This window comes from Mesoplodon densirostris, chromosome X, assembly GCF_025265405.1.
Source record: "Mesoplodon densirostris isolate mMesDen1 chromosome X, mMesDen1 primary haplotype, whole genome shotgun sequence".
Taxonomy (NCBI): Eukaryota; Metazoa; Chordata; class Mammalia; order Artiodactyla; family Ziphiidae; genus Mesoplodon; species Mesoplodon densirostris.
This window is the reverse complement of record NC_082681.1, coordinates 115,376,227-115,386,129: the sequence shown is the minus strand read 5'-3', so window position 1 is coordinate 115,386,129 and position 9,903 is coordinate 115,376,227. Positions and strand designations below refer to the sequence as shown.

Genomic DNA, 9,903 nt, shown 5'->3' with positions numbered 1-9,903 from the left:
TGCAGAATAGTATTGGTTGAGGGAACAAAACATATATGTTCTTACAGTTTTAAGTAGTATGGTAGCTTAGGTGCAGTTAGTTTTAATAAAATATATATCTTTTTTTCTTTTTTCCATATGAAGAATACCTAGTTAAGATAGACAGATGATAGGTAGATAAGTAGGTAGAGAGATGCTAGATAGATAGATTTATGATAGAGATGTTTAGTATCTTTTCAAATGTTATTACTGCATTGAAGGTTTATTTTGCTTCAGAATCAAAGTGTATTAATGTCATGGATGTCATGTTTATTGATGCTCAGTTTTAAGGTTAAGAGTTTGCTATTTGTAAAAAAAAACTGAAAAGCCTTCACTATTTTCCTTTTGCTACAGAACAAGGTAACATGGCATTGGAATAGGATTTTTCATGGAAATGAGAAAGAATCCCACAAGAAAATATTTGGGATCTCAAAATGGTGATACAAAAGTAAAAGCTGGTTCATTCTTTGTTTGCCTTCTTCTCTTTCTCTTTGCTTGTAAAATTAAAGAATATGTACCTAGCTTTGCTTAGGTTATTCAAACTGTTTGAAAATTAAACCATGGTAAATAAGACTTCTTGGTCATTCCTTCTTTTTTCTCTCAAATTAATTGACCATCTTCTCTTTGGAAGCCTCTCCAATACTACTATGGTTGGTAAGAAAATGAAGACCAAGCCACTGCCCATAGAAGTTTGAGAGTCTAGCATCAGCTGTCATGTAAGGAAGATGGTGAGATACACTCTAAGAAATAAACAAATGAACTTTTGTTTTTTTAAGTGAGGGTGTGGAAGAGGAGGTTCCAAATGAGAGCAAGGAAGTGTAAGTTACCTGATGAGGGCCGCGTTGGGTCTTGGGAAACTTCTAGTCCCTCGGCAGGAAGTAATTATCAGTCAGGATGCATGGTGGGCTAGATGAAGCTCAGTGATGGAGTGATGGAAAGGGCCACTCAGATGGTGTTTCTCAGAGTTGATAGACTAAACCTGGAATGGAAAACATATCTTCACAGTTAACTTTGGGATGTGGAGAAACCAGAGAGAATCCCCACCTAGGGAATGGAAGGGGTCCTATGCGCTTGCCCCAGGGCAAGTGAACACTCAAACTAGGTGTTTTAGGCATGAGCTGTCCAGAGAGTTTCTGAGAAATAAAGGTGATACTCATTGAAATGAGATGCCAAGAAGCCACTGGACTGTCTCTCTTTTTGTGGGATGGGATTGCCAGAGCTCGCTCCGTTCAAAGGGCATTTTAACTAGGTTATTTTGGGTGTAATTTGGCCAACTCTAAGGGAGGGCTCAAATTTTAGTGGCAATGGTATGAATGAAATGAGGGGTGGTTTGGATGAAAAGGCACCTGGGAGGGAAGTTGTTGGTCCTTGAGACAAATGAACTCCTAGTTGCATCCATCTGGAGAAGATGACCCCATACCAATATTAAAACAAATGCTCTAATAGGGAAATACTACTTAGTTTTACTCGCTTGGCATTTTGGCTGATGTGGATTTCTATATTGTTTGGAGTTGCATATTCTCTAATGTAGGCTGGAAATAAAATTCTGTGAAGGAAGTTTGTTATCATTTGGGGTCAAAATCATCTTAGTAATAATTGCCATTCATTGAAAGTCCCAAACTTTCTCTCAAACTGCCAGGTGGTTTACATACATATGCATGCCTGTGGTTCTACACTATAGACTTTTTCAGACTCATTTTGCAGATAAAGAAGTTGGAATACTCTCAAGTTCAAGGCTGGTAAGTGACAGGAGCTGGACTGGACCCTGGCTCTGAATCCCTCTAGAGCCCACACTGTGCCACCCCTCCCAGGCTGAGGCCGACCTTGGGTCACTTCATTTTTCTGCTCACTAGTCCAAAATGTATTTCAGGTGTTAAAAAGCAGGACTTCATACCCCAAACATGGTTTTGGAATAAAAAGCTCCAGGAATAAGTAATAAAAATATGAAAATAAAAGTGAGGTACAAATAAGGAAAGAAAGAGAGAGCATTTGGTGACAATATGACTATCTATGAAGGAAATGTCAGTAAACCTCAAAAGATCAGGGGCTCACACAATCATTTAATTCAGCCCTTTCCCTGTAGCAAGTAAATCTATTAGAATTGAGGTTATACAAGGCTATATCTGGCCAGTGAAGAGAAGGAAGAGATCAGTGTGTTTTCTCTGAGAGCACAACACCTGTGCTGGGGCCATTGCTTGGCTGCAGCTTCCCATCTCACAGCACTCCTGGGGCTCAACCTATTCTCTGCAAGAGTTGTTGTAGGGAGATCAATGAAGAGTGTGCAAGGATGTGGCATTTCCCAAGAAGCCTTTCATAGAAGAGAGAGGAGTCAAGGTGAAGACTGCTGAATGAGGACTGAGGAGACAAAAACCACATAATAACTGAAGTCACAGAGAGACTGGCCTGTGTCTGCTCTCAGACTTAGAAGGCCAAGGAAGGGCTGCCAGGCTGAGCATCCCCTCACTTATTTTCAGGGTTTAGAGGAACATAAGAGCTCTGGTCTAAATGGGTGACTTTAAGTTGAAAGAAAGAGGAAACTTGGGGCCCTTCAGAAGTCAAGGTGAGGAACCTGAATGAGGACTGAGGGCACACCCCTACCCTGAACAGAGAGAGCCCCAAGGAGCCTGAATCCTGATGTCAACCCTGGAAGGGCACAGGTAGGAGTAGCCTCACGTGGCATTCCCAGACTTTGCCTCTCTGGCACCTCAGGGAGTGAGGACCTTAGTCTGAGGAGAGGGTCCTTAGGTAAACAAACGAAGGAGTCCCAAGCCCTGCCAGGAGTCAAGGTGAGAACCCCGAGTGAGGACTTCAGGAAACCTCTGCCTTTAGACTGTGAGAGAACCCCACAGAACCATGCCCTTCCTGGTAGCCCTGGGATACCTGGGCTTTGTTGACATGATGTGACATATTTCCTCCTATGGTGTCACAAGGGGGTGAGGGACACGGTCTAAGGGGTATGGCCTAGGGCCAGCAGTGGGATGCCTTCCAGGTTTTTCCAGAGACCAGGTGAATACCCTGAGGACTAAGGGAACCACATACCCCATAACCATAGAATTCATTCCTTACCCTCAGCCTCAGAAGACCAAGGACAGGTATGGTCAGATGAGGAGAATCTCACTTTCTCCTAGGGGTTTCAGGGTGGTGCTGGCCTTACTATAAGGGGCAGGCCTAAGGGTAAGGGAGGGTGGAATTCCAGGCCATGACAGAGGTCAAAGCAAGGACTGAGGGATCATCTATCACCAAATAGAAGTGATAAGGAATCCAGCCCTGCTCCTTGTTACAACCCTTGAGGATCCAGGGCAGAGCTATCAAGCTGAAGCTCCACCAACACTTATTTATATCAGGTCTATGGGAGGTGAAATCCTTAGTTTGAAGGTGTAGCCACCATTCAGTGAAAGGGGTGGGGATATCAGGCCCTATGTGTAGCCAAATTAAGGACCCTTAATGAGGACTGAGGACTCCAGAGGCCAGGACAGAAAACTCCCCACTGAGCAGTCAGTACTGGGGGCACCTGGACAGGGCTGATAAGCTGAGGACCCCCTTCATTTCTTTCTCATAGATCCCAGGGAGGTTTGTGATGTCAACCTCAGAACAGCAGAGAGAATGAGTCCCATGACCTGCCACCAGTTGAATGATGGTCTTGAATGTGACATAACAGACTCCTCAATGTAGAAGACCACCAGCCCCTGCTGTCACCCCAGCATGCCTGAGGCAGGGGTGGCAGGATGCAGCCTAAAGATCACTCTAATTTCCTTCAACAGGTTTCCCAAGTGACAGGCTGATTAGGAGAACAGGAGCCCTATGGGTTTGTAGAGCAGTGCCCTCAAGGAAAACTACAAATGTAGCCCACCTTATAACCAAGGTGGTAGTTCCCTGCTGAAGCTGCACTCTCTCTCAACCTTCCTCATCCAGTGGACCCTTATCCCCTGCTCTTCTACTCACACTCCTGACCATTGTCCCTGAGCACAGTCATCCTGCCTCGGGGTCAGAAGAGTAAGCTCCGCACCAGTGAGAAACGCCACCAGGCCCAAGATGATTCCAGAGTCACAGGAGAGTTCAGGCCACTGCAGTAAGAGAAGAACCCCCCTCCTCCTCTTCTCCTGTTTTGGAAGATAATCCCCAGAGTTCATCAGCTACTGGGTCAAACAGCACTTCTCAGGGGTCTTCAAAAGCCCCAGCTACTACCATCACTTCTTCAAGTACTTTTGACACAAGGTCTGATGAAGATGATAACAGTCAAGATGAGGAACATCCATGTTCCTCTGATGTCTCACCTTCTACTGAGAGCACATACATTGATACTCTAACTAGTCAGATGGATTTGTTGGAGAAGTTCCTTCTGTACAAATATAAAATGAAGCAGCCCATTATGAAGGAAGACATGCTGAAGATTGTCAACCAAAAGTACCAAGACCCACTTGCTGAGATTCTCAAGAAAGCCTCTGAACGCACTGAGGCTGTCTCTGCGGTAGACTTGAACGAAGTTGACTCAACCATCCACTCATATGACCTCGTCAGCAAGCTGAAACTCCCCAACGATGGGAGGGTGCGTGCTGGTAGGGGGTTACCTAAGACCGGTCTCTTGATGACAGTCTTGGGTGTGATCTTCATGAAGGGCAACTGTGCCACTGAGGAAGACATCTGGAAATTCCTGAATATGATGTGAGTAGATGCTGGGAAGAAGCACTTCATCTACAAGGGAGCCCAGCAAGCTCATCACCAAAGATTTAGTGAGGCTGAAGTACCTGGAGTACCGCCAGGTGCCCAACAGTGATCCTCCGCGCTATGAGTTCCTGTGGGGCCCAAAAGCCCATGCTGAAACCAGCAGAATGAAAATCGTGGAATTTTTGGCGAAGGTCAGCAATATGGTTCCCAGTGCCTTCTCATCACGATATGAAGAAGCTTTTCAAGATGAGGAAGAGAGAGATCGAGCCAAGACTGCAGCCAGGCCTGGAAATACTGTCACTTCCAGGCATGTTTCATGGCCACGTCCAGCAGCTTCTCCCACCCTTACTGAAGTCTGAGACTTTTAAAAAATCATCCAGATAAGAAAATTTGACATCACAATAGGGATTTTTGTTGAAATGGGAAAGAATCCCACAATAAAATTGTTGGCATAATGGAATGAAAAAATAAAAAATAATTTAAAAGAAAACATGATAAACCTAGATTTTTCTTAATCCTTTCAGTCTTCTGTTTTGTAAAATTAAATGATTTATACCTCAATATGCTTAACTTATTAAAGAAGGTAGGAGGTATTAAATCTTAACAAGTTAGACCTCTTACTCACTTTCTTATTTCCCAAACGTCAGTTGAGCACCTGCTCTTTCAAAGGCTCTGTGCTAGTACTGGCAATGCTAAGATAAAGACCCAGCCTATGCCCATACAACTTTAGAAGCAAGGAGCTGCAGTCATACAAGATGTTGAGATGCCCTCTATGACCTAGGGGAAAGTAAAAGGATAATCCAGAAAGAAATCTCTACCTGGGTCAGTGTATTGATTTGTTAGGGCTTCCGCAACAAAATACCACAGAATCGGTGGCTTAAACAACCGAAATTTATTTTCTCACGGTTCTGGAGGCTGGAAGTCCAAGATGAGGGCTGGTTTCCTCTGAGGCCTCTCTCCTCAGCTGGCAGATGGCCACCCTCTTCACTTGCCTGTCCCTTTGTGTGCATATATCCCTGGTCTCTCCTTTTGTGTCCTAATCTCTTCTTACAAAGACACCAGTCAGATTGGGTTATGGCCCACCCTAATGGCCTCATTGTAACTTAACCAGCTCTATTTAAAGACCTTATCTCCAACTACAGGCGCATTCGGAGGTACTGGGGTTTATGCCTTCAACATGAATTTTGCGGGGGACACAATTCAGCCCCTAACAGACAGAAATCTAAGGTGTCTTTGCTCTTATCTCAATGCAGGAGAATACAGTGCACAGACAGGTATTCTATGCACATTGTCTCCAGGGAGACAATTTCTGAGAAATAAGGGTTAACTGCCTTGAGGTATGTCAGGGAGGAGGAAATTCCCCCACTACCCCTTTGAGTTCTTGTGGTTAGACTAATAAAGTTGACACAAGACAGATTAACAGGAGAAAAAGAAAGGAACTGTAATTCATGTGCACAGAGCTGTCATAGAAATGGGACTTAAGAAGTAGCCAAAGCAGGCAGCTTTTATACTTTTTAGACAAGAAACAATAAACTTGTGAGGAATGGACAGGACAAATAAACTTACATTTTGGGTAATTCCTTCAATTAGTAAGGAATCTAAACAGAGTTTGGGCTTGGGGTAGTGAATTAAAGAAGTAACGAGGTTTGTTTATACAGGCTTCTCTGCCTGAATTCCCTATTTCTGGCTATAAGGGTATCCTTCTACCTCCAGCTGCAGGGAGTGCATCTTTCACATGAGAGATTTACTTCCTGCTTTCAGGGAGACAGAAAGGAGGGTCGGAGTGCCCCTCCTGCACTGGCTGCTTCTTAAATAACTTTAATTCAAAATAATCAATATGCCACGGTGGTATATTTGGGGGCAGCCTGCCCTAAGCCTCAACAGTTCGCTCCTCTGAAACTTCCCTGGAAGTTTCACATATTAAGAGCTGAACTGGTCACTGTGGAGACGGAGAATGGGTTAGTAGAGTCCTCCATTTCATTGAACCAGTTTCTTAGTTCTGAGAACAGTTCAGTTCAGTTAAACTGTTGTATCTCATTTCAGGAGGCAGTGATGCAGATGGGCTCCCAAAGCTAGGTCTATGGTGCAAGCAATATCAGGTATTTAATAAGAGGCATTTCTATGGAAACAAAAGAAAAACAAAGGTTAATGATTGGAGCTGGTTATAAACCAGATTCTGAGCCCAGGGGGCAGTCAGTCAAGAAGATTTGTAGGTGTCAGGTTCGAAGCATCTACTGCAGTTTGAAATGTCTCTGATGATGTCACTGGGTGTTCAGGTTAACTTTCTGAGTGGCTCATACAGCAACTGGCATGAAGACAATTTAAATATGAGCTGTTGTGGCAATTTCTCTGAGGTTTATATCAAGTCGTCTCGCTTCAGTGTGCAGGGCCTCAGGAAAAGAACAGTTTTAGTTCTCAATGATTCAAGTCAAAAGGATGGGAGAGGGGAGCAGGTCAAGTTGGCAGAGGAGTAGGACATAGAGCTCACCTTCTCCCCACAGATACATCAAAAGAGTGAGAGAAAACAGGAAATGTTAGAGAGTTGCAGCCAGATATTGGAGGAAACTAGAAAAATCCAGGATCCAGTCCAGTTTACAGGTAAATGACAAAACTTCAGGGAAAAGGAATAGCACTAGAATCTAATATCCACGAGTGCGTAGTATAGTTTCTATTGAAACAATTTTTCTCTCTAAAATCTCCCTCATCTCTACCAAAGAAAGCAAAATTAAGACTAATTTGTTTGCAAAATAAGCCTAGGTTCAATAGACTTGGCCTGATTATTTATGTTAAGTCCAGCAAGAATAGCAATTGGCCATATAGGCTCTTTTAAATCTGCTTTGCTGGAAATTTTCATAAGGAGTCTCCAGAGTGAAATTTTAATAGCTTCTCAAGGCCAGGAAGCCACACCGAAGACTTGTCGTCAGAGTTCCTTTTATACCTAGAGATTTGGGTGAATTCCTCTCTTCCTGAAGTCCCCCAAATATCCCGAGGCTCCTGTGCCTGCCAGGAAGTGGCCTTCCTTACTCACCTGGTAAGGCTGCTGGGAAGCTGCCAGGAACCCTGTCAGCAAGGTCCTAGGCTGTTTTTTCAAGGGGCTTTATGGTTTTATAAAGTCGACCTTAGCTCCTTCAAGCTATCTGGTCATATCTGAGTCTACATGGATCTCTGTCAAATATGACATTCCAATCAAAGTCTTGGTAATATAACCAATGTTTCCAATTGTGTCCTGCTATAAGAACAGATTCTTATTCAATTATGCATATAACTATTTTGCCAAGAACATAAGAATACTCACTGAGACTTTCTGAATTCTGCAGTGATCAGGTAGGGACAAAAAGATAAATGTTTAAATTCTATTTACAAAGGTATAATTTATCAAATTGCTGTTAAGTATTAAAAAATTTCCTTATATCTGGAAAATGAAAGATTTTTAAAAATCAGTAATATTTCAGACAAAAAAAATCATGAAAATTATAATCATATTCATCAATTCATTCGGTCCCATGTTAATTCTTGTTCTGCTTGAATCCAGTTCTTCCATTAGTTCTATCGATCTTCCCTGAAGATTGTGGGTGATAGGGACAGTGATAATTTCAAGAAGTTTGCAAGGTTTTTGTTAAGGCTTGTATGATTTGCTCAGGGAAATCTGTGCCTTGATCACTGGATATTATAAAAGGTATACCCCAAGTGGAGAACACATTTTCTAAACAGTTTATCTGCCACTGTGAGGGAATCAGATTTGCAGCAAGGGAAGGCTTCAACCCATCCAGGAAATATACATACAATAACAAGAATGTTTTGATGACTCATACTAAGTGGCAAATAAATGAAGTCCAGTTGCAGGGGTTCAAAGGGTCCAGCGAAAGGAGGTCTTCAGGCCTCTGGGGACAAAAATCTTTTTTTTTTTTTTTTTTTTTTTCTTCCCAGGGTTATGGACCTGCCAGGTGAGACATTGCTGGTAAACTTTTCGCACAATTTTATAGAAATCTTCCTACTAATGTCTATTTATAATTTGAGTTATCTTAAATGCGGGGGGGGGGGTTGCCAGAAAGCTGGGAGGAACCAAGGGGCCATCTTGGGTTTCTCATAGCCCCAGCTATTTATATTATAGCTATTGTTTACCCATTTAATTTCTCCAATTCAGGGGCAGACTGGTGCTATGTTAAACGGACATCAGGATGGCAAAAGTCTGGCGATTAAGGGTCAGTTTTTTGGCAGAAGCAAAATGGACTTCATCCACACGTGCCACAATCTTTACAGATTCTTTTTTTGTTGCTGCCTGTGCATAAAAGTCAGCTTCAGTGTTTCCGTGACACTTGGGTTTAGTCCTTTTCGTGTGAGCTTCAATTTTGGTGACAGACAACATTTTATGCCAGGACATATAAGACTTCCAGTAATTTCACATAATTTCTGGAACACTTATAATACATATCTATACAGACACAACATAAAAAAAGGCTTAACGTTACTTCTTATTTGACAATGCTTCCCATGTAATTTAACATAACAAATACTCCTAATTAGTTTAATATCTCTCTTTTTATAAGGAGAGAGAACAAATCTTTGAGATATTTCAGGGGCCCTCTGAAATAACTCATATCTCAAAGTTAGTTCTAAGTCAAAAAGACTTCATATAGAATTTGATTTGGGGGAATCTTGTCAAAAATATCAAAGAGGCTTTAAAACACTTAGTCAAATAGGTCACTGTGAAACAATGCTTATTTATCCACGTAACCAAAGTAACAATTAAAGACTTCATAGGCAAATATAGAAGGTTATATGGTTCTGAGCAAAATTTCACTCTTTTAACACCCAGAGGACTAGGTTTACTTAAGCAGTCAAAGACCCGATAAAGATAAGACAAGACACTATATATATTTTTTGGTCAGATTCCTTCAAGGTAAAGAAAAACCTTTCATAATCTCTTCTTATCAAGAGCAGACCAATAGAAAAAAAAAAAAAAACCTTTGTCCTTTTAACAGAGATAAAACCAAATTCCAATTTTGTACCAGTTTACTTTTGATACTTAAGCTCATTTACTTAATTAAATTGATTCCAATCTTATTTAGTCCTGACCACACATAAAATTCCTTTCCAAAGATTCCTTTTTTCACAAAACTTACGATTTTCTATGTCCATTTTAGTTTGTGTCTTGTTTTCTTTCCCATTTAGAAATAGCCAGCCTTACGGAAAATCACTTTCTTTTTCCGTAACAAAAAC

The 9,903-nt window shown here is 41.9% G+C and overlaps 1 pseudogene; it reads left to right on the top strand.

Annotated features, from left to right (window-relative positions):
• Nucleotides 1-2,523: 2,523 nt before the first annotated feature.
• LOC132481756 (melanoma-associated antigen B5-like) lies at nt 2,524-5,035 on the top strand (annotated as a pseudogene).
• The last annotated feature ends 4,868 nt before the right edge of the window (nt 5,036-9,903 follow it).